Source organism: Mus caroli, unplaced genomic scaffold (assembly GCF_978045245.1).
Source record: "Mus caroli unplaced genomic scaffold, Mus_caroli_1 scaffold_7, whole genome shotgun sequence".
NCBI lineage: Eukaryota > Metazoa > Chordata > Mammalia > Rodentia > Muridae > Mus > Mus caroli.
The window spans coordinates 118,446,504-118,461,704 of record NW_028227262.1 but is presented as its reverse complement, the minus strand read 5'-3'; the positions used below and the strand labels follow the sequence as shown (position 1 = coordinate 118,461,704).

At 44.3% G+C, this 15,201-nt stretch overlaps 1 long non-coding RNA gene across 17 annotated transcripts in view; it reads right to left on the bottom strand.

Annotated features, from left to right (window-relative positions):
• The window catches only part of LOC110296206 (uncharacterized), a 142,413-nt gene that overhangs the window by 97,514 nt on the left and 29,698 nt on the right, over positions 1–15,201 (bottom strand). For all 17 annotated transcript variants that reach the window (XR_015047676.1, XR_015047675.1, XR_015047681.1 and 14 more), the window contains one exon: positions 5,823–5,950. This is a non-coding gene — a long non-coding RNA (uncharacterized LOC110296206). The remainder of the gene's footprint in view (positions 1–5,822; positions 5,951–15,201) is intronic.

Genomic DNA, 15,201 nt, shown 5'->3' with positions numbered 1-15,201 from the left:
ATTCAGTAGAGAGGAAAGCAGTGAGGAGCAAAGGCTTCTGGGAAAACACATAGTATGTCTTAATGACCATGTACCATTTGAGTTCTATATTGAGTTCCTTATGTACTTTTTATATTGCTAAAATGACCCATGCTTTTAAAGAGTAACTTAGGAAGATTGTGGCCTGCCTCTTTGTTAGCTACGTTCTACACCTCCTTTCTGCCTCCCTGGGCAAGAGAGCTGGCCTCTTGCGACCAATGCGAGTATCACAGTATTGTGACAGAACCATAAGGGTGGGAGAAGAGCATGTGTAAATACCATGCAACACAGTGAGGTAAAATCATGCCATGTTCTACACAAGTGCCACTTTCCTCTGCTGGGGGCAGCAGTAAGCTCCATGTGAGTGAAAGGCAACCACAGGCGAGCTCTCACATCAGCTTCCCAGGGAACAGCCCTACAATGGGAACCAGGACAGGCTGGCTGATCGGGGGTGGTGTTTAAATCTGCCACAAACAAGTCACAGATAAAACATGGAAGAAGGAACCAAAGCGAAGGGAGATGCTTAAGATGACCTCCTTCCAGATTCTGAACCTTTTCTAATATTCAAAGCATCACAGTAAAATTACACTTAAAAGCAAACACCGTGAGCTCAAACATTTTCCCTTTGTATATGTAAATTCCAGCAAAAGCCGGCCATGGTGGGTCATGCCTTTGAATCACAGCAAGGCAGGTGGATCTCTTGTGATCTTGAGGCTAGCCTGGTCTATACAGCTCCAGTCTGGTCAGGGCGATATAATAAGCTCAAACAAAACAAATACTAGCAAAATAAGAATTCATGCTTTAGATCATGGGCTCCCTCTTGTGGTACACAAAAGCCTGCTTCCGGGAGTGGCATGTCAGCCTGGAGGACCTTCTAGAATTTTCCAACAGGGGAGACTTTCATCTTTGCCATTCAGTGATAGGGAAACAGCTCACTCACTGGCTTCCTTTTGGTACCTTCGCAGGGACCTGTGTTCAGCTCGGGTGTGCCGTACCCACTTTGCACAGCGGTGGCACATACAACATCTGCCCACATGAAAGTTTTGTTGTCAAGATTGCTCCTAAAGCATGTGTGGACCATATGTCACGAAAAGACTTACCTATGGCTCAGGGAAACCCTAGCTTCAACTTGTGTTTGGGTAAGTTCCGGGGTAACTTAGAGTCATGATCACTAACAAACCAAAAACGTGAATCATGGACCAGTTTTCCCAAGAAATAAGAGTAACTTTCTATATTCTTCCCCCAGCATTACCCCAAGGGACATACAGAAGACTTCCTTTTGTGCATCAGCTTGCTACTGCAAGCACTTCCTTGAATGACAAGGCATAAATAATCACACTTCCCAAAATAGTAAAATGTCACCCTCATTTACATACTGATGTCAGTGTACGAAAACAGGGAAACTTATACTTGGTGCTAGCCAAAATCCTACATTTTGGCTTAGTGAATTTCAGTCAAACAATTGTTTCCTAAACTACTTTATTCCATTTGCTTTAGACTAAGGAAGTTTTTTCTAAGCTTATTATTTTCTTTTATTAAGATGGTGGGAAAGGTGGGGTAGGCATACGCTGGGAGGTGTCAGAAGGGAGTGATGGGAGAGTTAGGGGCAGATACAATCATGAAATACTGCATGTATGAGTGAAACCATCTAAGAATAAAGAATTGTCTTTTTAAAAATTAAAATGTAGAAATCTACCCTAAAGACATTGAAATGTAATCTTCTATTTTAGATATGAGGGTACTGGGAGGGAAGACGGCCAGACTCCAAAATCTGATGCCCTCCTGGTCCTACGGTAGACAATGGGCCGCTCCTGCTGGAATGCGCTCTTAGCTACCATCTACTGCCCCAAGAACCTTATCCCTCCCTGGGCTGGGACTAAAGACATGTGCCACCATGCCCACTTGGCTCTTCATGTTTTAGTTCTCAATTTCCTCTAAATAAAGGAGGACTGTACTATCAAAAGAGAACACAACTCTACTTCTACTTCAGGTATGAAATATAAATATGCTTTATTATCCTAACGAGTATCTTCCACGGGGAGAATAACCTCACACTGTGCCACTATTACCTCAGAGGACCCAAATAGCAGATGCTCTGAAATGCTGAGGTTTCTGAGGATAGACAGATTGTTTGCTTAGACTTCTATCAGAACCCTGACCACGCAACTCCAGGATGACCCAAACAGGATCGATCTGGTGGTGTTGTTATAGCAAAGTCTGATGTCTTAGACACTGTTCTACAGCTGTGAAGAGACTCTGTAAGCAAAGCAACTCTTATAAAGAAAAGCATTTAATTAGGGCTGGCTTACAATCTCAGAGGATTACTCCATTATCATCATGGTGGGGAGCGTGGAGTCACATTCGCAGTGGCCGGAGCAGAAGCTAAGAGCCTGTATCCACAGGCTGTGGGCCTAGACTGGACTTTTGAAACCTCAAAGGTCCCCCCACCCACCCAGTGACACACAAGGCCACACCTCCTAGATCCTTTCAGAGCCCCACTGTGTGGGGTATAGGCACTCATAGCCCATGGGGGGGCATTCTTATGCAAAGCAGCACAAAGGCAGGCCGCAAACTCTCCGCAGGTCCCATTAGCAGGTTGTGAACGTCCACTTTCCCCAGTTATACTCAATGCTCTGACAAACATCAGCCAAACTTAACCTCCCTACTTCCCAACGGGAAAGGCGCTTTACAACATTTGGTCTTACTGCCTCCATTTGACCTTCATGAAGCTGTGGCAGACACGGAAATTGCCTCCCTGTTAGAAGACTTACATGTAGGCGTTATCTGATCTAGTATAGAGATATTTAGGCAGTGGTTTAGGTCCATGGCTTGGGGCATGGTTTAGCCTTTATTTCTTCAAATATCTAGGTAACATCCTTTAAAAGTAACATACAGGGAATTAATCCCTAAGAACCAGGCTTTCAGCACTTCTAGTTGACAAGAACTAAGTTTTAACATTTGTTTCTTAAGAACTTTGACTGTCAGAATGTAAATGGCACTGAGCAAGGAGAAATGAGGCCAAATTTCACAATAGTTGCAAAGCAACCTTGGAGCAGAGTCAGCGCCAGCCTCTCTGCTCACTCCCTCACTCTCTGTCCCACCCCAGAGCAAACCCAGGACACTCGCCCAAGAGCTCAGTTCCCCTCCCCAGCCTTACTCAGGCAGGTGCCTGTCTTCCAAGTCACAAATGAAGAGAGCCTTGTCAGGAAAACAAGTCTAACACAGGCCAGCCTTGGGAAACGGTGCTGAATTCTCCCAGCAGTGCAAAATCAACTTCCTTAGCTCTCCTTGACTCAAGAAGACCTAAGCTCGGTTTCTTAGCGTTCTCCCAATTATCCTTGCCCATTTTTGTTGAATGTGCTACTGTCAAGGTCATGGCTAACTCCAGCAACCCCAAGGTCCCAGCTGATCTAACCCACCCGCTGCACTGACTATGGAGGGCTGCTCACCTACGCTGCAGCTTTTCAGACCCTGTACTACACTGTCCAGATGATATCCAACCCATCTCCCTTGCCAATCCCATCTCACTTCCTTTAGTTAGCTTTGGTCTCAGGCACTTGGCCACTGCTCCACTCTCTGCTTACCCCTTGTAAATGCCCTGATCTTGGACTATTCAGACTGCAGCAGCTTAGAAGATCAGACGCTACACACCTCTCTCTTTGAAACCCACCAACTCCTGTTCATGTCACCAGAAACAAAAACCCTTAGTATAACCATCATTTGCCTGTGGCCCTATGCTGCTCGCTTTATTCCTGTGTCCAGGCAAGCCTGGCCTGGCTGTATCCTAAGATCTCTGCATTTGCTACCCTGTCTACACTCAGTCCCACTGCCTTCCCCTGGGATTGCTTGCTCTGCTGTTTCAAGTCCCTGCCCAGAAGATACTTTTCAATGGAGGAGCTTTCCTGAAAGCACCCCGTATCCTGGCCCTGAGCCCCCAACCCCTGCCTACCCCACAGTTCTCCAAAGTTCAAGTGGCACCAGAACAAGAGTTTCATTCATCTGTTTGTTCTAGGTCTGCACCTAGAATGTCCCATGAGTGCAGCTTTGCTTGTTGCGGTGCCACAAGCATCTACAATATTGTCTGGCACACGGCAGGAAGTCAAGAAACACTTGGCTGTAATCAAAGCATCATATTCATCAGACAATACAGATGTCTATGAATTATTCGTACAGAAAAGAAAGCTGAAGGAACAGAGAACACTAAATAACAGAGGATTAAGAATGACCATACATGATGATAGAGACCAGCCTGTCAAAGAAGATACAAGCCACAGCTGAGTGTGAAGGAACATGCCTATAATCTAGCACGTGGGAAGCTCAGGAATAGGGCTGTTATAAGTCTAGGCCAATCTGGGCTACACACAAAACTCTGCTTTAAATAAACAGATAAGTAAACAAGTCAATAAAAAAGTAAACACAGAGAGACTGACAAATGCAAGGTACAAACAACTTAAAATTTTCTAATCCAGGCATGGTGACACATGCCTGTAATCAAGTACTCAGGAATTTAAGGCAAGAGATCTGAAGACCAGCCTAAAGTTCAAACTTCTATCTGAAAGAGAAAGAACAGGGAGAGGAGAAAGGGGAGACAGCTAGCTGTCACATGGTAAAATGGAGGAAAATTATATTAATTTTAATTTTAATGTTTTTATTTAATTCAATATACGAATAATGTTATTTCCACATTTAAATAATGAAAAATTTTAACTATCGTGGAGTTGTTGTTATTGTGTCTTTATGTAGCCCAGGCTGTCCTGGAACTCACTCTGTAGACCAGGCTGGTTTGAAACTCAAGACATCCGCCTGCCCCTGCCTCCTGAGTGCTGAGATTAAAGGCGTGAGCCACTATGCCTTGCTACATGGTAGTTTTTAGTATTAAGTACTTGGAATAGCGCTTATTTCACTGCAGAGAACATCTCAGATAGCACTACCATGTCTCAGTGCTCAGAAACTGCGTGTGGCCAAGAGGCTGCCATATTGAACAATATCATGTTCTGACCCAAAAGCAACCACCGCAATGAAATGGGGACTGCCTTACACATCTGCTCTCTATTGTTAAGTGGAGTTCAAAACATGACCCTCAGGCAGGATCATGGTGTACTACTTCTGTCAGAAAAGCTTCCAAGAATAAAACAGAAGAAAGGGTGTCTCTTCTGATACGTCACTGCCATCAAGACAAGTGGCTTGTGCTTTGACGGCAGAGGCCAGGGCCCTTCTCCCTGCTCTGTGTGACTAAGAAACAAGTCCTTACAGTCTGCTGTACATTCAGATAGCACAGCCATTGCTTTTAGCTAGAACCATCAGTACGATTTCCACTTGACTGGTATGGATCTCGGGTCCGCCCTGCACTGAGGGACTGCACTGAGAGGTGACCTTTTCCAGTGTTAGAGAAATTGCCTCACCTGTACATCTGCATTTTACTAATACAGACTGAAACAAGGAACCAAGGAGAAGGCTTTTTTTTTTTTTACACATGCAATGCCTGCATTTAAGCACTACCGTTTTCAGAGATGAACTACTATGTAAGGAAAGTGCTTCCATGGCTCTTATCAGTGACTTTACCGTCTCTCAGAATCCCTTCATTTACAAACACGTATTTACTACTATCTTAAATTATTGATTATTGGCAGGGGAAATAACCACCCCACCATCACTCTCTAGTAGCAGAATTTAAAGAACCCAATTAAAATGCACCTCAAAGCTCTAAGATTCTACACTTTGTACATGCTTATGCACCTGTCTGTGTGTGCATGCGCACACTCGTAAGTGGAAGCCAGAGGGTGCCATATGCTGCACCTACTTACCAGTGGCTCTGATCTGTGGTCATGTACTCCTGCAAACCAGTGAGCCCTGCCTGGGTGCATCAGCAAGGCAGAGAGGTTGCAGACTCCTGTTAGCTCAAATCTTCTAACGCTAGGAATCAACGAGATGCCTGTGGGAGAAAAGAAACTGTATTACATCCAGGACAAGCTTCAAGGAGACTAGAAAGAAAGCAGGTTTTCTTTTCTGTTTGTATGTGTGTGTGTGTGTGTGTGTTTAAAGTGATGGTGCAGAGCAAGTTAATTCGTGGCCTTCGACACAACACAGCGATCTTTGTATCAAATGATGTCCTTTGCTTTAGACATATATACATATAGCAGGATCTGGTTACTTTTTACAAGTCTGACCCTTCACCCAATAGAATCTGCTGTCTCTAGCGATAAGACTAGGAGATATTTTTGATTCAAAAGAGGCAGGGGAAATGGCTAGAAGACTGACTCAGGACACACAGATGTATTTCTATAACCAAAGGAGCTGGGAAGCCAAAGTAAAGGGACCGCCATGATTTGGAGGCTAGCCTGGACTATATAGCAACTAATCTAGGCCAACCTGGGATGCAGTGTGCAGTACTGCCTCAAAGAGGGAGAGAGGAAGAGAGGAAAATGTCAGTGAGAAAAGAGAAGAGAATTGAAAATGATTGAGTTATTGACAGATAAGCTGATTGAAACTCTGGGCTTATTGTAAAAACATGAAAGCGACTGGATATTTATGTTAAATCACAACTGTAAAGCTGTCTGCATACATGGAATGAAAAGACCACTTGGCTTGGTGTGCACTGGGATGAACTGTCTCTGTTCTCCCTAGATGGTCTCTCACACTGGTCTCTCTGCTGCTTTTTTAGGGAAAAAAATCAGTATGATTTCATTATTTTAAGTTGTTTACAGATGCCGCAGTCTTCTTCAAAGGTTTATTTCACATTGAATCGGCTGAAAACCCCTTCAGCTGGCCCTGCTCCAGTGACACTGTAGCAGGAAACTGCTCTTTACACCTGCTGGGAACCTGTGTGAGCCTAAGGCACGTTCTGTTCAATGGAGGCTGTGCTTTGCTCCACGTTTAACTCAGAACTGTCCATGCTTCAGCCTGAGTATTTTCATGGATGCTTTCTTTTTGCCAAACTTGCTGTTCCTGCCCTTGCCCCTCTAATCCACCTCAGCACACCGCAAACTGAGCAGTGTCTCTCTAGGCCTCGGAACTTGTCCCATGGTACTCCTGACAGCTCCCAGCCTAAAGCCTCCGAGGCCTGAGGGCCTGGTCTCCTCCCACCTCCCAGGCTCTTGTGGCCTGCTCTCAAACCCCAAGGCCCTAGCCAGGCTTTCTCCTTGTCCACAGGGATCTGTCAGGGCTGATCCCTCTGTGAGGCCGCTCCCCTCTACATGCCAATCCTTCCTATCAGAGATGACAGCATAGGCTTTAACCCAAGTGACATCACGCTGCCCTCCCTACTCTGAGTCCTCCATGCTTTGCTAGAGTGTTCTCTTCCAACACTGCATTTGCTCACCTGTGTGCTTTTAGGAAGCCCATCTCTGAAAACCTCTGTAAGCTCCCCGGGAACCCTGACTGTTAGGCTATACAGAAAAGACGACATAGCTATACAGACCATGAAACTGGATAGTGCAGAGAGGGAGAGTCTCATGGTGGCTGCGCTCTTCTCCTGAGGATCTTCCAGCCTCCTCAGGTGTAACTCTAATTGTCTAGATCACCCAGGGCTTTTCTCAGTCTGTAGTTACGTGTTTTCAATGTCTTCATGTGCAACCCCATCTTTTGATATGGAGCCTTTATAATCCCCAGTCTGTAAGCCTTTGCTTGTTCCAGACTCTATATATAGGATAGTGGACATGGTGGTGCATGCCTTTAATCCCAGTGCTTAAGAAACACAGTCAGGTGAATATGAGTTCAAGGCTAGTCTGGTCTACATAGCAAATTCCAGGACAGCCAGAAATTAACAACAACAACAACACCCCGTCTCAAAAAAAAAAATCTTTGTTTACCTTAAATATCAGTTTAATTCCACACTGATAAAAAACAGGTTAGGGAACATAGGTCCAGAAGACATAGAAAAATACATGCAAATTTTATCACACAAAAACTAAATGCCAAGAACAGCACCATAGCTTGTAACGCAGCACTGACACTGATGGAGCCCTGGGTTCATGTCTAAGAAACACAGCATTAGAAAACAAAAACCCAGAAGAGATCTAAGTGTGACCATCATCCATAAGCTGTCATTAGCCTTCTTAATCTAAAACAAACAACAACAAAAGCCCCACTTCATACAGCCGCATGGAGTAGATAAACCTGCAACCCCAGCACTCAAGAGGCCGGCAGAGGAAGGACCAGGCAAGATCAAAGGCTACTTGAATTTAGATGCTAAGACCGGGCTCTTAAAACCAAGGGCAGGGCCTACAGTTCTGTGGCACAGTATTTGGCAATTCCAAAGTTATCTCTAGCCATGCTGGAGGGAAAGTCTCAGTTGTTATCTGAAAAAGACTTGTCCAGCAGATTCTCATATAAACTGGGGTCTTCAGAATTGTCCCTGGGGGGATATACTGGTTGGTTACACAGGTCCTGGGGTCAATCAACAGCACTAACAAGGAAACACACACACACACACACGAAAAGCTACCCATGACACCTCCCTAAACCCCATTAACACATCCTCTTACATTGCTGGTAAGGTGTATGATCTGGCCTCAAGTAGCAGAAAGTATCATTCATGTTTTAGTGCTATGGGCAGTCAGTAATTAATGTTTGTATGAGAAATACATGGCAGGCTAGGATGCTTTTAATTTTTAAAATGGATGTACCCTAGTGTCTTGTTGCTCTATTGGTGTGAAGAGACACCATGACCAAAGCAACTCTGAAGAAAGAAATCACTTAGCTGGGGACGTGCTTACAGTTTTAGAGGTTTAGTCCATTATCATCCCGTCAGGAAGCATGGTGGCAGGTGTGCCAACGATGGTGCTGGAGAAATGGTTGACATCCTGGTCTTCAGGCAAGAGGGAGCCACTGGGCTTGGCATGGGTTTTGTGAAACCGCAAAGCCAAACCCAAGGAACACACTCTTCTCCAACAAGGCTCCGCACCTGATCCTTTCAACCAGTGCCACTCCCTGGTGACTAAGCATCCAAACATATATGCCTATGGGGGCCATTCTTACTCAAACCACAGTACCCAATAATCCAGGAAGAGTGTTCTTCAAAGAATCTGCCCTTCTGCGATCACACTCTCTCAGACGGGCAGCTGCCTACAGCTGCCCTTCATGTGCAGGGAGGAGCTGGCTCTGCCCTACTTCATTTGTTATGAATGGTTACGCTTCTTTATGATAAAAACTTGCATTAAAAAATATATGCTTTGAAAGACTGAAGATGGTCTTTGCTTTCTTCAGTGCTTTACCCTAATCATCAAAACAAAATGTCTGCACTGGAGTCGTCGTTGGAGCAAGGAGGAAGGTACACTATGGAGACACTACACTGCAATGTCTAGGAGCCCTTACAGGGTGAAGTCAGAGGAACAAGGGGTTGAAGCTCTCTTCAGCAGATTTCCAAGGTCCAGACCTCAGGGCCCAGAGTTCGTTTCTGCTCGCCTGTCCTGTGCACCTCCCAGCTACCTCCTAGAGAACCCAATTCACACGGTGTCCTGGGCCTGTTATGTAACTGTGGTTGAAGATATTTTTCACCAGACTCTTTAAACAAAGGTTCACGTGACACGTTTCTGCTTGAGTTTAGTTCCAGGAAATGTTTGGTTTCTGCAGATGTTTATGTGCTTCTGGTTGTCAACACACACAAACTATGCAACTCTGTGTTTTCCTTTTCTCGCTTTAGCAACTAGAAAGCCCCCAAATCAAATCTGTTCACCAATTCTGCCCAATAGAATGGCTTAAACCTTATTTTTTATAAACCTATTTTACCTTTTGTCCTGAAATATGCTAGTGTCATAGTGGCTTATAAGTTCCAGACTAAAGTAGAAAAGGGGAAAGCATTGCAGTGTGTCTTGCACTAAGAAGGATACCTGCTAAGAATTCAATTCTGTGTTGCCTAAAAGAACCCTTTAGGACACAATATAGCCCTCTTGCCTTTTTATGCAAACCCTGTCCACAGCGCTTGACTGAGACACAAATATACTCCCAGCTCAATTTCCCTAGCAACCCTGAGAAGCATGAAGGGCTTTGTCAACTACATCAGTGAGAGTTCTTTAATTACTATTTTGAAAATTAAAGTGTTTTGGAAAAGCCAGCTAAAGGGCTTTCTGGCAGGTGTTCTTAGAGACTGGGACTAAGCATACAGATCTACAAGCCAAGGGGCTACTTCAACTGTGCCAGAACTTTGGCTCAACATTCCCTGACAGATAAAGCAAAAACAAAAGAGAATTGATGAGAAAGTTATCCCTAGGGATGCTGGGAAGTAAGTCTCAGCCTAACTGTGACTTGTCTAGTTCTTATCTGAGAAAAAGCTTTTCTAGCAGATCATCATATAAACAATAAACTGAGACCTGCCCCTGGGGGATATACTTACTCAGGCTTCCTTGTAGTATATATTACATATGGTACAAATGCAAAGCTGATAGCCGAAGGAAATAAATAAAACCCAGACAGTGTGCAATCAAACTTCTTAACAGTATTTTTCAAATATGGTAGCCACAGAAAGGCTTGATGAACTGGCCAGGAGTGTGGACTGAATCCAGGGCCTCATATTTTACCACTGAGCTATATTGTGGCAAAGGATTTTTAAACAGATTTAATTTTAGTAACCAACTCTTAATAGTACATACCTACACACTGGACACGGTACAAATTTTTGGTAGAATGATCATTTTGAGACTAATAAATATTAATTAATATATATCATACTAGTTGGGGGTTGTGTGAGCATGCCTTTAATCTCAGCACTTAGGAGGCAGAAGCTGGCAGATCTCTTGTGAGTTTGAGGGCGGCTTGGTCTATACAGTAAATTTCAAACCAGCCAAGTCTTCACAAGAGCGCCTTGTCTAAAAGAAAGTATGGATAGTTATGTAGAGGTATAACATTTTTAAAAGATAATATAGAGTGCTAGCCTTATATTTAGATTTATAGTATGTATAGTTAGCAAAGCTGTAGCTCTTCTATTAATGGCTAAAAATCAGAACTTGAGGGCAAATGTTAAGTCAGCTCCAGTGAACACTGCCATTCTGTGTCTTGTTTTGGACACCCACGTGGGATTCAAACTACACTGTGAGCTAGCCAATTACCAAGCTCCCCCATATCCTCCCACAGCCCCCCCCCCCACGGCCTCACTCATGGACACACACACAGCCACCTGGCTCGGGAATCCTGGAAGGAAGCAGAGCACAGCAGCAGCAGAGGACTCGGAGGGGAGAATCCTCTGCTTTATTTAAAGGAAAGTTTCAGGTACCTCTGTCTGTGGGAGGGAGAAGTCCGCATGTCTGTCCATGAGCTACTCTCCTCCATCTGGATGGGAACGGGGGGGGGGGGGGATAGGGTGATTGCAAGGGTAGGGACCTAACATGCTGGTTTGGAAGCCTTGTGTTTCAAGCAGAAAGCAGGGTGGTTCTCTAGTGGCCCAGGCTGTGGGCAGAGTTACCATGAAAGCCAGAGTAAGAGTTCCTTCTGAGCTCAGAGTCGCAGCATCCCATCCAGAACTCAGAATCCACACACAGTTCCTCTGATACCACACACATTTACCAAGCATGCTAGGCAACGCGGGTGACTTCCTCGTCAAGGTTTTGGGGAAGTGAGCAGAATATTAATCGGAGTTAAACTAAGTTAATGGTTTTGTCATTCTTGAGCTACCTTCATATTTAAAAAGAAAATCTGACATAGTAGAACAGAAAAAGACATGATTAGAGTCATTTAAGAGCTACAACAAATTCATAGATTAACTGTTAAATGAAGTATTTTCTTTAACAGCTAGAAAATGCAACACTGCGGATTATTTAATGAGGGCTAGAGTTCAGATCACCAGACATGACAGCCAATCACGTTGATAGACCATGACAGCCAATCACGTTGATAGCCCCAGTACTTTCAGAACAGGGAGAACAAGAGGCCCATGATGGGCAGACCCAAGGCTTCCGGTTCATCTCACCACATCTGTAACCTTCAGAAGACCTTGTTTTAATAAATAAGTTGGAGAGACACCAGGGAGATTCCTGATGTCAATTTCTGGTGTCTACAAGCACACACATGTAAACATTTGGATGCACATACCACATACACACAAAAATGTACAAAGGAAATGCAAACATGCAAACGGCATCTTTGGGTGATAACTTTCTAGAGGAGATGTACAAAGAGAAACTGTCAGGATAAAGTAGGAGTCCATCAGTGTTCCTGGATACAAAACAACAGACAAAAAATAGTGCCTCATAATTCATACTGAAAGCCATCTCATAGAACAGGAATAGCTTTTACCTAACACATGTTCATGTCTGCTCAAAAGACACTTTCTAAGAATAAGGAAATAAATCTTCAAGAGCTTTACAGAGGAAATTACAAGGTGGGCAAATGAAGAAATCTCCTCTTTGTGGGTTAAAGAGTAAATGGCCCTGACTTGAACCTGGACACACAGACTTTTAGCTAAAGTCTCTACAAAGTTCTTCAAGGAGCATGGTAAACACAGCCAAAAAAAAGGCCTTTAATACCTTGAGGAGAAGTTAAGTAATATGCCTCCCAGAAATTATGGATTTATATTAAAAAAACAATGATAAATAAAATGTTAAGGACAGATAAAATGTCAGAGAAGTCAGAAAAGTTCATTACTTTGGAGTTTCCTCTGTATCTGTTTTATGTAGTACAGGTGCACGTTTGTGTCTAGGCTGGGCCATGGGTGTGGAGGGCAGAAGACAACTTCCAGTGTCCTTCCTGAACTTTCCAAGGAGGCTGGCCTGGTCAGCAAGCTCTAGGAATCCATCCGAATCCACCTCCTAAGCACTGGGGCTACAAGCCTACACCACCGTTCTGGCTTTAGTTCTGGGGATTGAATTCAAGCCTTGCTAAGCACTTCATCAAGTGAGCTACCTTCAAGGCCCTTTCAGAAATATGACACAGCAGAAGTAGAGGCACAGAGGAGAGGAGGAGGAGAGCTGCAGGGAAGGAGGGAGAGTGGGGTGGGGAGAAAGGATGAGGTTGCAGGGGAAGCCACCCACAGGATGTACTACTGTCAAGAAAGCAGCTGTCCTGTCCTTTTTACAAGCACACTTGGTTCTACCAGGAAACACAGGAAATAAGAGACCACCTGTCCTTAAGCAACAGAACACACAATTAGAATTTTAATAAGGAGAAGTAGCAAATACATAAAAATCAATGTAGTGTGGATTAAACTCTACAGAGTTCAGGAGATCAGAGTAACAGAGGTGAACCAGGTACTGAATAAGGGGCCAACTCAGAAATAACGATAATTATGTCATGAAATGTTGATTTACCTTTAAAAGCAAAAAGGGAACCAAGAAAACACACAATTACATAGAAATATGCCTCCATATTCAATGTCCGCCTAGCAGGGCCTGGCGGCCAAAGACAATTAACTAGAATATTATTAGAATGCCTGTGGCGAAAACTATTTGTTTTCAATTAACACAATGGACTGGAGGAGTTTGTTCCATCAGCCACAGGATTAACTGTGCATTAAGAATCAGGATCTGAGCCGGACGGTGGTGGCACACAGCCTTTAATCCCAGCACTTGGGAGGCAGAGGCAGGTGGATTTCTGAGTTCGAGGCCAGCCTAGTCTACAAAGTGAGTTCCAGGACAGCCAGGGCTATACAGAGAAACCCCTGTCTTGAAAAAAACCAAACATCAACAAGAATCAGGACCTGTATCCAGAGGTTCACCAGGGATGCCTGGTGCGTCCAAGGAAGCACCAGCAGTACCACTCTAAGAAGCAGGGGTTATCCTAACCAGAAATGCTCAGTTCCTTGTTCTTACAATGCCCAGAATCGGACAGTAAGTGCGTTGCCAGTTCAGACTGTTGCTCACCGGAGTATGAAATACCAAGCTCTTTAAACTAGCTCATCTGCACAGCGCTGGTCCCCCTGGAGTTGGTTGGTTTGTTTTGTTTCTCTCCTGGTGAGAAGAAACCTGTGTTCGGTCAGGCCTCTGTGGCCTCCTAGTGCTGGCCACGGAGAACAGCAGCCTCTCTGTCCCTAGTAACAGTTCAGCAGCCAATGCTTCTACCACAACAGTGGGAGCCGACTCCTGCCCTCCACTCCTCTTCCACATGGGTAATGGCCATGCCCCAGATGCCCCAGCTTAACGTCTCAGACACTGCTGGGTCACACCAAGCCGAGGCAGACGAGGAAGAATCATGTCACGAGCTTCTCCATTGGTACTGCCCACCAAGATGTCACCTAACTAATGTCAAGGACCCTTTCTGTTCTTTCTTTGCTTCAAACAAGATTTTAATTGTTGTTTGTTCTTTTCTTGTGTATGACTTTGTCTTTATTGAAATCCTAGAAAATTCACCCACTATATTCTCTATGACAAAACACTATCAAAAGCAATTAATACTTCTGCCTTGCAGAACACTCATGCTTGACTAAGCTCTTGCTAACGAGAACCCTGGGCCACACAAAGAAGGCTCCACTCTCAGCCAGACCCTAAGGCCAACAAGCTTTCTTGGAGGCAACAAAGACCGGCTACTTGGGAAAAGACTACTGGGCCAGAGAGGAAGGCCAGGTGCTGGCTACCAACTGCTACCCCCAGAAGACTTAGTCGACACAAAACATCAGTGTTTGTTTCACTGGACCACAAATAACATTTCAGACGTAAGAAGTTAGGTCTGGAGAAAAGTTCAGGAATGAGTGAGGGCGTTAAGGTCATCTAGATTCCCCCAATCAATCACTAATCAAAAACAAACACAACGAAGTTATGATGGAGGAAAAAAGGTAAGTTCAGGTTCTCTCGCTGGGCTGTGAATAACGCGCTCCATTACAATCTAAATTGCCAGGCATTATGAAGTTTTATTATAATCACACGCACAAAGTGAAGCGGTGATGCACACAGGGTGGGGGTGTACAGCAGAGGTCAATCTTGCCATGAGAAATCAAAGTTGGTGAATATGGAATGAGTTGGTACACATGCAGTGGCCAGACCGCCACTTGGCAGACAGCAATAACCCATTACCTTACACAACGCAATGCCTGTGCATGCCTGATTGCAAAGCTGAGCCATGTTCCTTACGTCACACTTGTGAAACAATCATGTGACTTTCATAAACAAACAAAAATGACTTTATGAGTATGTTCAAATCATCAAGTAAACAGACAAAAACCAACTCGGTGTGAGTGTGTATTGATGCACAGAAAACCTGGAGAGGAAAAAAATCCACTCCAATTATTTTCTCTTTCCTCATTCTTTTCCATTTGTAAGTATT